Consider the following 17,599-nt stretch of genomic DNA (forward strand, 5'->3'; position numbering starts at 1 on the left):
CCTAAGCTAGCTACAATATAACTAATAGTTACATTGTATCTAGCTTAGGGTTTATTTTAATTTTACAGGCACGTTTGTATTTATTTTAACTAGGTAGAATAGTTAGTAAATAGTTATTAACTATTTACTAACTACCTAGCTAAAATAAATACAAATTTACCTGTAAAACAAAACCTGAGTTACCTAACCTTACACTACAATTAAATAAATTACCTAAATTAAATACAATTACCTAAATTACAAAAAACAAACAAACACTAAATTACACAAAATAAAAAAAGAAATTCAGATATTTAAACTAATTACACCTAATCTAATAGCCCTATCAAAATAAAAAGCCCCCCCAAAATAAAAAAAACCCTAGCCTAAACTAAACTACCAATAGCCCTTAAAAGGGCCTTTTGTGGGGCATTGCCCCAAAGAAATCAGCTCTTTTACCTGTAAAAAACAATACAAACACCCCCCCAACAGTAAAACCCACCACCCACACAACCAAACCCCCCAAATAAAAACCTAACTAAAAAAACCTAAGCTCCCCATTGCCCTGAAAAGGGCATTTGGATGGGCATTGCCCTTAAAAGGGCATTTAGCGCGTTTTCAATTGCCCAAACCCTAATCTAAAACTAAAACCTGCCAATAAACCCTTAAAAAAACCTAACACTAACCCCTGAAGACCCACTTACAGTTTTTAAGAGCCGACATCCATCCTCAACGAAGCCGGGAGAAGTCCTCAGTGAAGCGGCAAGAAGTCCTCAGCAAAGCCGTGAGAAGTCTTCATCCAAGACGGCAGAAGTGGTCCTCCAGACGGGCAGAAGTCTTCATCCAGACGACATCTTCTATCTTCATCCATCCGGCGCAGAGCGGCTCCATCTTCAAGACATCCGGCGCGGAGCATCCTCTTCTTTCAATAGTCTCTGAAGAATGAAGGTTCCTTTAAGTGATGTCATCCAAGATGGCGTCTCTTGAATTCCGATTGGCTGATAGAATTCTCCCCATTGATGTCTATGGGGAAATCGTGCACAAGCACGTAAAACCAGCTCACCGCTTCCTTAAGCAGTGCTGGTATTGGAGTGTGGTATGGAGCACAATTTTGCTATACACTCACTTCTTGCCTAATAATGCCGGGTTTATGAAAACCTGTAATACCAGTGCTGTAGGGAAGTGAGCGGTGACAATGTGCAAGTTAGCACCGCACCCCTCATAACACAAAACTCGTAATCTAGCCGCATGTTGGCTGTACAAATTGGGTAATGGGTAATAAAGGGATTATCTATCTTTTTTAAATAATAAAAAAAATTGGAATAGACTGTACCTTTTAATATTAAATATAAGTTACAGCAACAAAAGTAAAAATGTTTTCTGGCATATGTGTTTGATGATCATTGTACAATTAAATGCACAATTCTCTGTTTTAAAAAATTACATGATGAGCTCAAGTGAAAAATATTATAAGAGGAATAAGCACAATGCAGCAACTAGGAATTCTATAGCACAGCATAGTAAAATAGAGTCAATAAACATTATGAATTGTAATATACATTTTTTAAAGGGGCATGCAACCCAAAATGTATCTTTCATATATAGCAAAAAAAGTTTAAACAACTTTCCAATTACCATGTTCTCTACATTCTCATGATATCCTTTATTGAAGGAGCAATGCACTACTTGGAGCTAGCTAAACACATTGGGTGAGCCAATGACAAGAGAATATATATGCAGTCACAAATTAGAAGCTACCTCCCAGTAATGCATTACTGCTCCTAAGCCTAAGTAAGTATGCTCTTCAGCAAAGACTACCAAGAGACCAGAACACATTAAATAAAAGTAAAATGAAAAGTAGAGGGGTGGAGTTAACTACCGAAGCTGCAGGACGTACACTTCAGGAGCTCCTGAATATATTTGGCTTTTAAAGGTTATTATTTCAATCTTAACAATATCTGAGACTTTTACCCTCATAAGAAATAGAACCTAAAACTATCCTGAAAGAATTTGGAGCTTAGACCGAGGAGGTCACTGAACCTAAGCTCTTTGATAAAACTGTGACAGATCCGGGGCCTAAGTAGCTGATTCTCCTGTGCCGGGAGGAAAACTGTAGCCAAACAATAAGAAGTAATGAAGTCGATAATATAGATGGGATTTACACAACCCTGATCACCTTATTTGAGAACTTCCACCTCACGATTCCACTATGAAGACTAAGGCAGACATGACTGATGGAATGTACAGTTGTCCATTTGCGCAGCTAAAACCCGATCCTGGGATAATACCATGAACCCAGGCAGAGAATAAACCTGAAATTATGGAGCAGAGAATATCTGCTGAAGAGGCGATTGCAGACTTAGAGCTATCCACTGCATCTATTACTACCCCTAAGTGGCCACACTTGGATGAATCGACAAGGAGAGTTATATATGAGATGGCAGGAGAAATCGTTTTACCAGCCACAGTAAAACCCTGCGTGAACACTGATCCTATGGTTAGACCTCCATCAATAATGATGTTTAGCTCCAAAAGGGATCCAGAGATGGCTCGAACATGCTTTACAGAATACCTGGGGAAATTAAAAAATGGAGAACACACTTCAACAACACTCAATAAGGGATCCTCATCTAGACCATTAAGGGAGACAATTTTACTCACCCCGGAGAATGAGTAATCACAGCTATTTACAATTGCCTCTAGTAACCATGTGGACGGACTGCTTCACCATGATTATGAATAGCTGGAGCCCTGGCATGCAGCAACGAGCTGGAGAGCACAATATGGTTCTTAAGATATGGTTCGTGTGGTCAGACTGCCACAATCCAGGTCTGGATGCATATGGTATCGGGTAAGAAATTAACAAGATGGTGACATGAGGAGGGCGATGTTGCCTAAATATTCACTATGGAGGACTTTCCTAATAAGGCAATATACATTTTGAGACTGTTTTACTTCATACATGTACTAAAGTCCTGGCTACAAACAAATGTTATTTTTTTTATGGATGATCATATGCATTATGGTCATATACTTTTTGTCTTCCGTAATGAGGTGGTCACCCTAATTTATATAATTGCCCCACACTCCTATATAGATATGTTCAAATAGTAAGAGTAGATAACCTAGAATACAGATATAAACCAGCTTGCCCCCTACTGTAATTTTTGTGATGCAAGGGCTACTTCCACCATGTTCAGTTTAGGCTAACTTTCCCCACACTAATGACTGCTGCAACCTAAACAAACTGTATTCTCAGAGAGCAGGAGCTGCGCTTGCTAACTACTGTAATAATATCCTAGATGTCGTATATGTATTGTTTTCAGTTGTCTGAAAAAAGTTCTCTTGTTTAAAATCTTCCAAAGATTTGTCTTAATGGTAGATATAGGTGACATCTGTTACACTAGTTTTGTTTGCTTTTTCTCCCTAAGAGCTTGATACTTTATATTGCCTAGGTCTTCTCCCCCCACATAACCATCAGCACTTGTTATGATAAGAATAATACGATATAGGGAAAGGCAAAATGTAGAAATTGTGTCTTTTATATATTACTCCCTTATATATCTTGATTATTACCTGACCCTGTCAAAAGTCTTTTAGTTGAGTGAATTTGTTTTGTTGTTCATACAAGCAGTTATTGGATCTGAGCTATTGTGTAATTATTATCTACTGTACTAATGAACTAATGTCAATATATCTTGCGTATAGGGGTTTTCATATAATTTTTTGAGCAAGTAGGTCTCCCTGGGTATACCATATGACATTCAAACTTGAAGGGACAATGCTGTGTTGTCAGCGGCCAAGATGACATGGCTAATATTATTAAAGTTAAAACCCAATATATCTACTATATTCCAGGGAAATAGAATACTAATTCCTTATAGTCCTATATATGTACCAGGAAATTACCCTTTGGGAACCATCTACTATTCCATATTTTGACAGACATACCCCTAGCCATTACATATTGATAAGAAATATGTATACATCTATTCCAACTGCGAACCTACTAAGCATATTGATTAGTCCTCAATTAGATATAACCTTAATACACATAGTCTAAGAGGGATCTGCCTACTCGTTGCATATGTTTTATTGCTCATATTTTAACATGACTACTTTTGTCTTATCCTGCAGAAATATACTATACATATATCCCTCTAGGGATTAGAGGAAACCTTTGCACCATGGCCTCCATCCAGTTTTAATATTTCTACCTTCCCATAACTATAGCTCCTCTAAATTTAGCTCCACCCTCTCTAAATTTTTGTTTATCTGATAAACAAAGGAATGCAGATTCCAAGAAACTTTTCCCTCTAATTTTAAATTCACATTTTATTCTTAAGAAGCAAGTATTTATACTGATTACTATAGGTGGCTTGAGACCTTGTGATAAGTGAACAATGCAGCAACCTATTTGGATATTTTACTTTAGGTGTTGATAATATATGAAGAATATGTGGCATTATTGATGTTCTTACGCTAGTCTACTATGCTGTCACAGTTTATATCCTGTACTAAGCATACAGGATAATATTTTTGCCATCACAAGTTACTAAACAGAGACAGCTATTCTTCTATATAATGTCAGATATAGTGATTAAGTAGGTCAAGCGCTAATGGGCTCACCTTTAGCTCTCTTCCAAAAGTCCCCTAGTGGACTTAATGAGAAACAGATAGATAGGTGGGGGAAGAGAGCACCAACGGAGGAAGGCTAAGGTGGATATGGTAAAGGCTGAGATTTATTACAACCGTTTAAAATCAGTTTCAATGGTTAACATGTGTTAAAAATTCCATGGATCCATGATACAAATATAAACAGGTAAATACAATAAATGCGTGACAAAGATATACTGATATACAGTGTGTAAGGTGTTTGTCTTTAGTTAATGGTGTTCCTATGTAGTGTCTTTGAGGGGGAAAAAAAAGTTTACTGTCTGATAAAAGAGGATGAGTTGTGTTGAAAATAATAAAAAGTCTCTCTTGGTAGTGTTAGGGTATTAAAAATAGGCTTAGCAGTTGTATGTCCTACATACAACTGGTAAGCCTATTTTCAATACCATAACAAGGTGTTTTAAACTTTATTGCACTATTGCATTTCTTGTTTTTCACAGGTTTCAGGAAGACACTTTGGATTTTTATCATTAGGATACAGTAGAAGTTTATTTTCATTTCTTCCCAAGCACACACCTTTTACCCTTTATTGGGCACCATACCCATATTGGGCTTTTAAAACATTTCACAAAAAAAAATTTTTTTCCATTGGAACTTGGAATTAATTTGAACACTTGGATTTGCCACTCCCTTACACGGAATCAACACTACCAAGAGAGACTTTTTATTATTTTCAACACAACTCATTCTCTTTTATCAGACAGTAAACTTTTTTCCCCCTTAAAGACACTACATAGGAACACCATTAATTAAAGACAAACACCTTGCACACTGTATATCAGTATATATTTGTCACGCATCTGTATTTTATTACGGATTGTTTTATCCTGTAATCATTTTATTGTGTATATCATATTATATCAGTTTTTATTGTATTTACCTGTTTTTATTTGTACCATGGATCCATGGAATTTTGAACACATGTTAACCATTGAAACTGATTTTAAACTGTTGTAATAAATCTCAGCCTTTACCCTATCCACCTTAGCCTTCCTCTGTTGGCGCTCTCTTCCCCCACCTATCTATCTATTCTTCTATATAATCTTATATCACCTGATTCGTTTATATATAAACTAATATTAAGCTTCTTTATATTATTATCCCTTCCCCCTATTTTTGATGGTTATATATACTACATAAACTAGATGTATATGTCATATCTATGATTGATGCGTTTCAATAGTACTCAAAAGGTCTAAAAGTGACCTTATATTATCGTAATCCTCCTGTTATTGTTCATAATTGATGTGTTGGAAGCCCAAAGGTGACCTCACTTGTGTCATGGAGGTGAAAAACTGAGAATTAGCATTTGATATATATTTAGATCTATTCTACAGGTACTAATTAGATATGGGGTACCTTGAATTTAATCTTCAGCGTGCGGCAGATGATCGCATGAAGAGGAACCTCCACGTCTTCGCCAAGGACCGCTCCCGCCAAGGAGCTCCGCTTCTTCCACCGGTGACCGCCACCAAGGATCGCCACATCTGGGAAGACTGCTCCAGACCTCTGCTCCGTGCCGCCTTCGCTGTGGATGAAGATGATGGACCCGCCTGGATGAAGACCTTCTCCACCAGACTTCTAAAAACCGTGAGTACCTATATGGGGCTTTAGTGTTAGATTTATTTTGGTGGGGGGGCTTTGTTTTTTTAAGATTAGGGATTATTGCGCAATTTGCAAAAGAGCTCAATGCCCTTTTAAGGGCAAAGCCCATACAAATGCCCCTTTAGGGGCAATGGGTAGTTTAGGTTTATTAGTGTTAGTTTTTTTTATTTTGGGGTTTGGTGGGTGGGGGGGTTTACTGTTAGGCGGGACTTTGTTTATTTTTAATGTAAAAGAGCTGATTTCTTTAGGGCAATGCCCTACAAAAAGCCCTTTTAAGGGCTATTGGTAGTTTTTTCTTAGATTAGGGGGTGTTTTTTTTTGGGCAGCTTTTTTATTTTCATAGGGATTAGGTTTAATTTTTTTATTTTGGATAGTGTTATTTTTTGTAATGTTAGCCTTTTTTATTTTCTGTAATTTTAGATTAATGTAATGTAATGTCATTTTTTTATTTTTATTTTATTTGTAATGTAGTTTTTTTAATGTAATTAAGGGGTTAATTTAGGGGATGTTAGGCTAGGGGGCTTAGTTATTAAATTTGTTTTTTGCGTTGTGGGGGTTGGCGGTTTAGGAGTTAATAGGTAAATTAGGTTTAATGCGTTGTGGGGGGTTGCCGGATTAGGGGTTAATAGATGTATTAGGTAGTTTGTTGGCGGATTTAGGGGTTAATCATTTTATTGGGTATGTTTGTTTTTTTCTCTAATACTTTGTGCGGGCGGCTAGTTTATTTTTCTCGCACGGGCAGTTCATTTTTTTTTTTTTTACTTATTGCGGACGCTTATTTATTTATTTTTTTACTTATTGCGGACGGTTAGGTTTTTTTTTTTTAATACTTATTGCGGGTGGTTATTTATTTTTATTGTAATGCTCTGTTTGCCTTCGCTGCATCCCGATGGATTCGGAAACAACCTGGATGCAGCTTTGCTGCATCCAGGTGAATTCTTTTGGCTGCGCACGCAGCCAACATTCTGTTGGCTGTCTCGCACTGCCAACATTCCTTTAAAAATGCGTGCACAACTGCCGACAGCAACGGACGCATTACAAATGTGATTATAGTATAGATTCCCCATTTTTGCATAACCAACACTGTTATATTAATATACTTTTTCCTCTGTGATTACCTTGTATCTAAGCCTCTGCAAACTGCCCCCTAATTTCAGTTCTTTTGACAGACTTTCATTTTAGCCAATCAGTGCTTCTGTAGGTTTGTTTCTGTCAGCAAATATACCTGTAGGATTTAAAATTTGTCAGACTATGAATCTTAAAGAGAAGCAACGGTCAAAACTGAAATACGCATAGATAAATTACATATTTGGTTAGAAACATATTTACAATATACATCTATTGGGAAAAAGGCCTCCAGTAAAAGTTATAACAATTTTTTTTATATTTTATTTATTGCAAGGAGATAGCAATACAATAAAATTACAAGCAGTTAATATCACACACAAAATCATAAATTCAACCTAAATGACAATTATACTATCCCGTATTTACCTTGTGAAAACATTTCTAATATCAAATAAAATAAAGCGCTTCCCACTCAAAATAACAGGGTTTTAATATCCCACACATGTATTATTGTTATCATGTATTATTTGTATAGCACCATAATATTCCGTAGCACTGGGTACAATTATAGGCCTCTATTTATCAAGCCGTCAACTTACCTGCATTCGACGGCACCAATATGCTCACCTAAGATCGCCTAACATCGCTGCTGCGAACCTGAATACGTTCTCCAAAATTATCAAAAAAGCTGTCAAAAAGCTGTGCACCAAGTATGGTGCGATGAGCAGCGGACTGTTGGTAACTAACAGTCATCGATCTCGCTGCTCTTCGGCTTTTTTACAGCTTTCTTGGAACCCTGTCACTAAACACCCACACTATACTATACTGTTTACCCCCTATACTACCGCTCCCGGACCCCTTCGCAACTAAATAAAGTTATTAACCCCTAAACCGCCGCTCCCGGAGCCCACCGCAACTCTAATAAATGTATTAACCCCTAAACCGCCGCTCCCGGAGCCCACCGCCACCTACATTATACATATTAACCCCTAATCTTCTGCCCCCTATACCACCGCCACCTACATAAAGTTATTAACCCCTAAACCGCCGCACCCGGACCCCGCTGCAACTAAATAAAGTGTTTATCCCCCTAAACCGCCGCTCCCGAAGCCCACCGCCACCTACATTATATTTATTAACCCCTAATCTGCCCCCTACACCGCCGCCACCTACATTATATTTATTAACCCCTAATCTGCCCCCCTACACCGCCGCCACTATATTAAATGTATTAACCCGTAAACCTAAGTCTAACACTAACCTTAACACCCCCAAACTTAAATATAATTTAAATAAATCGAAAAAATAATTCCTATTTAAAAGTAAATACTATAAAATAAACCCTAAGATAGCTACAATATAACTAATAGTTACATTGTAGCTATCTTAGGATTTATTTTTATTTTACAGGCAACTTTATATTTATTTTAACTAGCTACAATAGTTATTAAATAGTTATTAACTATTTAATAACTTCCTAGTTAAAATAAATACAAATATACCTGTAAAATAAAACCTAAACTAAGTTACAATTACACCTAACACTACACTATAATTAAATAAATTCCCTAAACTAAATACAATTAAATACAATTAAAAACAATTATCTAAAGTACAAAAAAAACCCCACTAAATTACAGAAAATAATAAAATAATTACAATTTTTTTTAAATAATTACACCTAATCTAATCCCCCTAACAAAATAAAAAAGCCCCCCAAAATAATAAAAAGCCCTACCCTATACAAAATTACGAATATCCCTTAAAAGGGCCTTTTTGTAATAATCTTTAAACAGTTATTTGATTTTCCTGAGAGGAAATGCTAACCAGTTACTTAGCAAACAAGTGTAGGAAATTGTTGTTTTGTAACACTAAGTGATTTGATAACATTGGATTCTGAATGTTATCAGTTGAATTAGTGTAAGGTTAGTTTATTAAGTCGATGGTACAGAATATCCCCAAATATTCAGACAAAACTTCTTCTTTTACTCATAGAGTGAGAACAGAAGAAAATGTTATTATAGGCACTGCAGGTTTAAATACAGAGACAACTTCAATCGGAAAGCATTTCACACAGTCTAAGTTGTTAACATGCTGAATGAACTGATTTGCATAAAATGTACCTTTCCAGATATGAACAGTTCTTATTGTAATTGCGGTTAGTTAGATTTCCACTATTAGAGGTACTCACAGTTCTTTCCAGACAAAGCATGCCAGTTCAGCGTGTATGAGAAAGGAGCTTTAGCAGAGGGAGAAGTGTACTCTATTCTTATGCTGCAGCTTGAGTAGCGTGTGACGTCAGACAAACACCGGCAGCGTGTTTAGGTTTTGAAACAGAAGCTGCGATAGAAACTTTTCCGGTGGGTAATTATTAAAGGAGAGTTTGTACCTTATTTTGAGTTATGCTGGTTTAAAGAGAGACAATTCTTTGTGGAAAGCAGAGGTCCGGATCCAGATAGTCTGAGGTGAGACTCCGGTCGTTAGAAAACTGCAAGTGAAATAAGCAAACAAAAGGATAAGTTCATGCAGTGTCTCTGATAGAAAATTGATTCCCAGACAATGTGCTGTCGATAAAAGTTCAGAGTTGCCAACACAAAAGACCTGCAGGAAAAGATCAAAAGTTAGATATAAGACAATAGTCACTGGAGGGAGCAGGAGGCTCAGTGTTACTCAGGGTTGAATAACAAAATACTAAGCAGTGATTGTTTAGTGAGCAGGTGATTTAAAGGAGCTGCAAGGAGGTAATTGGTGCGGCTAATTTAAAGAGACAGTATGCACAATTCCCTGACACTTTTGCAGGGCATTGCCCCAAAGTAATCAGCTCTTTTACCTTAAAAAAAGTACAATACCCCCCCCAACAACCACCCACACACCCAACCCTACTCTAAAACCCACCCAATACCCCCTTAATAAAACCTTACACTAACCCCTTGAAGATTACACTACCTTGAGATGTCTTTACCCAACCGGGCCGAAGTCCTCAATGAAGCCGGGCGAAGTGGTCCTCCAGACGGGCAGAAGTCTTCATCCAAGCCAGGAAGAAGAGGTCCTCCAGATGGGCAGAAGTTTTCATCCAAGCTGGGAAGAAGAGGTCCTCCAGACGGGCAGAAATCTTCATCCAGGTGGCATCTTCTATCTTCATCCATCCGGCGCGGAGCGGGTCCATCTTCAAGACATCTGACATGGAGCATCCTCTTCCAACGACATCCGACGACTGAATGACTATTCCTTTAAATTACGTCATCCAAGATGGCGTCCCTTGAATTCCGATTGGCTGATAGAATTCTATCAGCCAATTGGAATTAAGGTAGGAAAAATCCTATTGGCTGATGCAATCAGCCAATAGGATTCAGGTTCAATCCTATTGGCTGATCCAATCAGCCAGTAAGATTGAGCTTGCATTCTATTGGCTGATTGGAACAGCCAATAGAATGCAAGCTCAATCCTATTGGCTGATTGGATCAGCCAATAGGATTGAACTTCAATCCTATTGGCTGATTGGATCAGCCAATAGGATTTTTCCTACCTTAATTCCGATTGGCTGATAGAATTCTATCAGCCAATTGGAATTCAAGGGATGCCATCTTGGATGACGTCATTTAAAGGACCATTCATTCAGTCGTCGGATGTCGTTAGAAGAGGATGCTCTGCGTTGGATGTCTTGAAGATGGACCCGCTCTGCGCCAGATAGATGAAGATAGAAGATGCCGCCTGGATGAAGACTTCTGCCCGTTTGGAGGACCTCTTCTGCCCGGCTTGGATGAAGATTTCTGCCCGTCTGGAGGACAATTTCGCCCGGCTTTGTGGTGGACTTCGGCCCGGCTGGGTGAAGACATCTCAAGGTAGGGTGATCTTCAAGGGGTTAGGGTTAGGTTTTTTTAAGGGGGTATTGGGTGGGTTTTAGAGTAGGTTTGGGTGTGTGGGTGGTGGGTTTTAATGTTGGGGTGGTATTGTACTTTTTTTTTTTACAGGTAATAGAGCTGATTACTTTGGGGCAATGCCCCGCAAAAGGCCCTTTTAAGGGCTATTCGTAATTTAGTTTTGGGGGGCTTTTTATTTTATTATGGGGATTATATTAGGTGTAATTAGTTTTAAAAAAAATTGTAATTATTTTATTATTTTCTGTAATTTAGTGGGGTTTTTTTTTGTACTTTAGATAATTGTTTTTAATTGTATTTAATTGTATTTAGTTTAGGAAATTTATTTAATTATAGTGTAGTGTTAGGTGTAATTGTAACTTAGTTTAGGTTTTATTTTACAGGTATATTTGTATTTATTTTAACTAGGAAGTTATTAAATAGTTAATAGCTATTTAGTAACTATTCTACCTAGTTAAAATAAATACAAACTTGCCTGTAAAATAAAAATAAACCCTAAGATAGATACAATGTAAATATTAGTTATATTGTAGCTATCTTATGGTTTATTTTATAGGTAAGTATTTAGTTTTAAATAGGAATACTTTATTTAATGATAGTAATTTTATTTAGATGTATTTAAATTATATTTACGTTAGACTTAGGTTTAGGGGTTAATAAATTTAATATAGTGTCAGCAACGTTGGGGGCGGCAGATTAGGGGTTAATAAATGTAGGTAGGTGGCGGCGGTGTAGGGGGGGCAGATTAGGGGTTAATAAATATAATATACGTGGCGGCAGATTAGGGGTTAAACACTTTATTAGAGTTGCGGTGGGCTCCGGGAGCGGCGGTTTAAGGGGTTAATACATTTATTAGAGTTGCAGCAGTATGGGGTATAGATTAGGGGTTAATATGTATAATGTAGGTGACGGTGGGCTCCAGGAGCGGCGGTTTAGGGGTTAAACACTTTATTTAGTTGCAGCGGTGTGTGGGGGGGCAGATTAGGGGTGTTTAGACTCGGGGTACATGTTAGGGTGTTAGGTGTAGACATTTACCATAGGAATCAATGGGATATCAGGCAGCAGCGAACATAAGCTTTCACTGCTTTCAGACTCCCATTGACTCCTATGGTATCCGCCGCCTCCAGGGCGGCGGATTGAAAACTAGGTACGCTGGGCCAGAAAAGTGCTGAGTGTACCTGATAGTTATTTGATAACTAGCAAAAGCAGTCAGATTGAGCCAAACTTGCATTTGGAACATCTGTAGTGACATAAGCATCGATCTGTGTCGGACTGAGTCCAGCGGATCGTATGTTACATCACAAAATTCTACTTTTGCCGGTCTGTAGGGTTTGATAACTAAGGCAAATCAGGCTCGCCACAAATACGCTGCAGAATTCCAGCGTATTTGCGGTTGACAGCTTGATAAATAGTGTAGTTGCAGCAGTGAGTCATGGAGTTCAAGAATTATTTGGATGATAGATGGAGGATGTATAGATGGAGGAGAGATGGTAAGCCTCTCTGAATAGGTGTGTTTTAAAGGAGCGTCTGAAGCCATACAAGGTTGGAGACAGTCTTAAGGAGTGTGGTAGAGAGTTCCAGAGCACAGGAGCTGCACGTGAGAAGTCTTGGAGTTGGGAGTGGGAGTTGATTGAAGAGGATGGGTTGGAGAGTATTTGGAGTGGAAATATAGTTGGGAGTGAGGCTGTTGGGTTCTTTGTAAGTTAGGTTTATAAATTGTATTCTGAAAAGTATGGGGAGCCAGTGTAGAGACTGGCAGAGCTGCTGATGTAGATCAGCGACTAAGGTGGATGAATCTAGCTGAAGCATTCATTATAGATTGGACAGAGGAGAGGTGGTGTTTTGGAAGGCCAAAGGAATGAATTAGTATTTTCCTGTTTTTTGAGTAAAGAAGGGACAAATTCTGGAAATGTTGCATAAGTGTGCACAGAAGGATTTGGTAAGTGCTTGTATATATGGGTTGAATGTGAGTTCTAAGTCAAGTGTGACCCCAAGACAGCGGACCTGGGGTGAGGTGTTGAGAATAGAGTCTCTGACCATCAGAGGAATGTCAGGTGTCGGATGTCTGGAAAAGGGGGAATAAGAAGCAGCTCAGTTTTGGACAGATAGAGTTGGAGATAGTGTGAGGACATCCAAGAGGAGATTGCAGAAACACAGTTGGAAATCTGGTTGAGTAAAGAGAGAGGGATATCAGAGGAGGAATTATAGATTTGGGTATCATCAGCATATAAGTATATCTATCTATATTCAAAACTAGTTGTGATAAAGCCATGCCATGTTTACCATGTAAATGTAACCTGTGTCAAACCAAATACAAATAAAATAATCTACAGGGAGTGCAGAATTATTAGGCAAGTTGTATTTTTGAGGATTAATTTTATTATTGAACAACAACCATGTTCTCAATGAACCCAAAAAACTCATTAATATCAAAGCTGAATAGTTTTGGAAGTAGTTTTTAGTTTGTTTTTAGTTATAGCTATTTTAGGGGGATATCTGTGTGTGCAGGTGACTATTACTGTGCATAATTATTAGGCAACTTAACAAAAAATAAATATATACCCATTTCAATTATTTATTTTTAACAGTGAAACCAATATAACATCTCAACATTCACAAATATACATTTCTGACATTCAAAAACAAAACAAAAACAAATCAGTGACCAATATAGCCACCTTTCTTTGCAAGGACACTCAAAAGCCTGCCATCCATGGATTCTGTCAGTGTTTTGATCTGTTCACCATCAACATTGCGTGCAGCAGCAACCACAGCCTCCCAGACACTGTTCAGAGAGGTGTACTGTTTTCCCTCCTTGTAAATCTCACATTTGATGATGGACCACAGGTTCTCAATGGGGTTCAGATCAGGTGAACAAGGAGGCCATGTCATTAGATTTTCTTCTTTTATACCCTTTCTTGCCAGCCACGCTGTGGAGTACTTGGACGCGTGTGATGGAGCATTGTCCTGCATGAAAATCATGTTTTTCTTGAAGGATGCAGACTTCTTCCTGTACCACTGCTTGAAGAAGGTGTCTTCCAGAAACTGGGAGTTGAGCTTGACTTCATCCTCAACCCGAAAAGGCCCCACAAGCTCATCTTTGATGATACCAACCCAAACCAGTACTCCACCTCCAACTTGCTGGCGTCTGAGTCGGACTGGAGCTCTCTGCCCTTTACCAATCCAGCCACGGGACCATCCATCTGGCCCATCAAGACTCACTCTCATTTCATCAGTCCATAAAACCTTAGAAAAATCAGTCTTGAGATATTTCTTGGCCCAGTCTTGACGTTTCAGCTTGTGTGTCTTGTTCAGTGGTGGTCGTCTTTCAGCCTTTCTTACCTTGGCCATGTCTCTGAGTATTGCACACCTTGTGCTTTTGGGCACTCCAGTGATGTTGCAGCTCTGAAATATGGCCAAACTGGTGGCAAGTGGCATCTTGGCAGCTGCACGCTTGACTTTTCTCAGTTCATGGGCAGTTATTTTGCGCCTTGGTTTTTCCACACGCTTCTTGCGACCCTGTTGACTATTTTGAATGAAACGCTTGATTGTTCGATGATCACGCTTCAGAAGCTTTGCAATTTTAAGAGTGCTGCATCCCTCTGCAAGATATCTCACTATTTTTTACTTTTCTGAGCCTGTCAAGTCCTTCTTTTGACCCATTTTGCCAAAGGAAAGGAAGTTGCCTAATAATTATGCACACCTGATATAGGGTGTTGATGTCATTAGACCACACCCCTTCTCATTACAGAGATGCACATCACCTAATATGCTTAATTGGTAGTAGGCTTTCGAGCCTATACAGCTTGGAGTAAGACAACATGCATAAAGAGGATGATGTGGTCAAAATACTCATTTGCCTAATAATTCTGCACTCACTGTATGATGTTAATAACAACATCTATAGAGCACTGTATCTAATTCGAGACAGTACTCCAACTTATACTTATTATCTCCTATACTTTTATATAACGAGAAAAGAAAAAAATATTTAAGCAAATTTCTCACTTTGACCCATCGCCTTTATCCTGATAATATTAAACCTTCATCAGAGCCCCTACTCAGTAGATAACCAGTAAGAAGGTATGAAACCTTCCTGAATAACTGAAAAACGAAAGGTGACTTGAATATTGGTGAAATAAATTGTAATTGAACTGTTATAGGCAAATATAGAATAATTATTTTCAATTTATCAAAGAAAGATCTAAACTGAATTTCAGAAGATAACTTTATATCATAATTATATTGTCATTTGCATAAGTATTTTATTAGTCAACTCCGCAGTACTAGGAGCATAAACCACTTACCATCCTTTAAGTATTAAATTACAGGTTGCTAGGATTGTGCTGGTTATCAAACATTTAACACCTATCATTAAATAAAAAGAAAACATGATAAGTTATACTTGTTTTGTTATTAAGAAACTTATTCAACCAAAAGTTAGCTCTATTCTAAAAAGGAATAGTCTTTGGGCATGACCACATACAATGTATAATATCTGCATCATCTACCAAAGCATTTAAAGCATTTACTATTTTTATTCCATGTATATATCCTGGAGGGTGTAATATAAAAAGTATTAATAAGTTTTAATTGAGACTCTCTCAGTTTTAATTTCCTATATTCCAATTTAAGGAAAATAGATCTGTCATTTAGTATTAAGCTTATTTAAATGTTCTTGTCCTAGTCAAGTCATTAACATTTTGTACCAAATTGAGATGGACTGAGATCTGGCTATATATAGCTTGATCACTTTATCAATATTCTCCCAGCTCCACTAAAATCCAAATGTATGTGTCAACTGCATAAAATAACTCCTAATCTGTAAATATGTGTAGTGCATTGTGGTGCACTTTCCAACTGTCCTAAATATCCCATGAAATCCTGTTTTTTGTTTCCTTTCATCTGATATAACTGTCATAGGATGTTGACACGTTTTTGTAAACATCTGCAGACATATGTACAATTCTAAACTTACAAAATTGATTTTCAACAAGGATAACAAGTATAAAATTTGATAATATAAATAAATTGGAAAGTTGTTTAAAATTGTATATTATATCTGAATCAGGGGTCTATATTAATAATGATATGATGCAAGACTGCACACTCTTGCTACTTATATTTGCTATAGCTATTGAAGCAGTTGTCCAAGTGATTAGAAAATCCATCTCAGTTGAGGAAGTAGAACTAGGTGGGGTAACTGAAAAAAATTGCTCTCTTTGCTGATGATTAATATTGCTGTTGACTTACCCTGAGACATCTATAAAAGAAGACAATTTACTTATTATAAAGTAAACAATTTAAAGACAGAGGCCATTCATCTTGCTACGGAAACACTCAAATGTTTGCAAAGAACATAGTTCCTCTGGAAGTCAGATCTCATCAAGCATCTAGGGGTGTTCTTAGGCTTGTATTTGGAACAGGTAGTTAAGTTTAATTATAATAAGATGTTGGTGGAAATTATGGACCCGTTACGCAAATGGGATTTTAATGAAATATCCTGGATGGGGCTAATTGCCCCGCTTATGATGTCGCTGCTCCCTAAAGCTCTATACCTTATTTATATAATATATAACAATAAAAAGCAAGTTTAGAAGCTGTCCGCCCACCTCTTAATACATGGGGTCCATAATCTTTTTGCTGGTGGTGTGTATACATGTTTATTTATGGGTTTATATATGTTGGAAAAATGATGCAGCTAGTTTTGCTTGGCACAGGGTTGCCTCAAACCGTCAATTTGCAAAAAGAACAATATCTGTGAAGCACAATAAAGCGAGGCGCAATAAATGAGGTATGCCTGTACATGTATATTACATAAATGCTTCTATTCAAAACTGAAATGCATCTATGTGTATCTAGAATGTCCCTTTAAATAAGAAGGAATGTTGGAATACCATAAGCATAAACATTATTTGCAATTCAATAAATCATAGCCAAAAGCACTATTTTAACGTATGCACTTTACAAAAAGTACATCAAGCATTTCTACATAATCAGAAGGTTTATTTCTAAACAGAAGAAAAGACGTAAAGAATTATGTAATACCTTTTTATGGAGGTGAGTTGCTATGATACTGTGAATTGCACTCATAAAGTGTTCTTGACATTTTGACTTATTTTAGTTGTATCTGTATCTGTACCGTCGACTTCTGTATTGAATCAGGGACAGGGAGTTGACTTAGATGTATATGTAAGTCAATTTTACCTGAAATACACCAAATATATGGAAACATTTTGTTATCTGTATATATATGTAAGTCTTTTTTTTTCTTTATATAACATATATAATTTGGAAATTTTTAAACTGTATATTGCTTTATCTACATATGACATTCATATATTCTATCTATCTATCTATCTATCTATCTATCTATCTATCTATCTATCTATCTA

The sequence above is a fragment of the Bombina bombina genome, chromosome 10 (genome assembly GCF_027579735.1).
Source record: "Bombina bombina isolate aBomBom1 chromosome 10, aBomBom1.pri, whole genome shotgun sequence".
Lineage (NCBI taxonomy): Eukaryota > Metazoa > Chordata > Amphibia > Anura > Bombinatoridae > Bombina > Bombina bombina.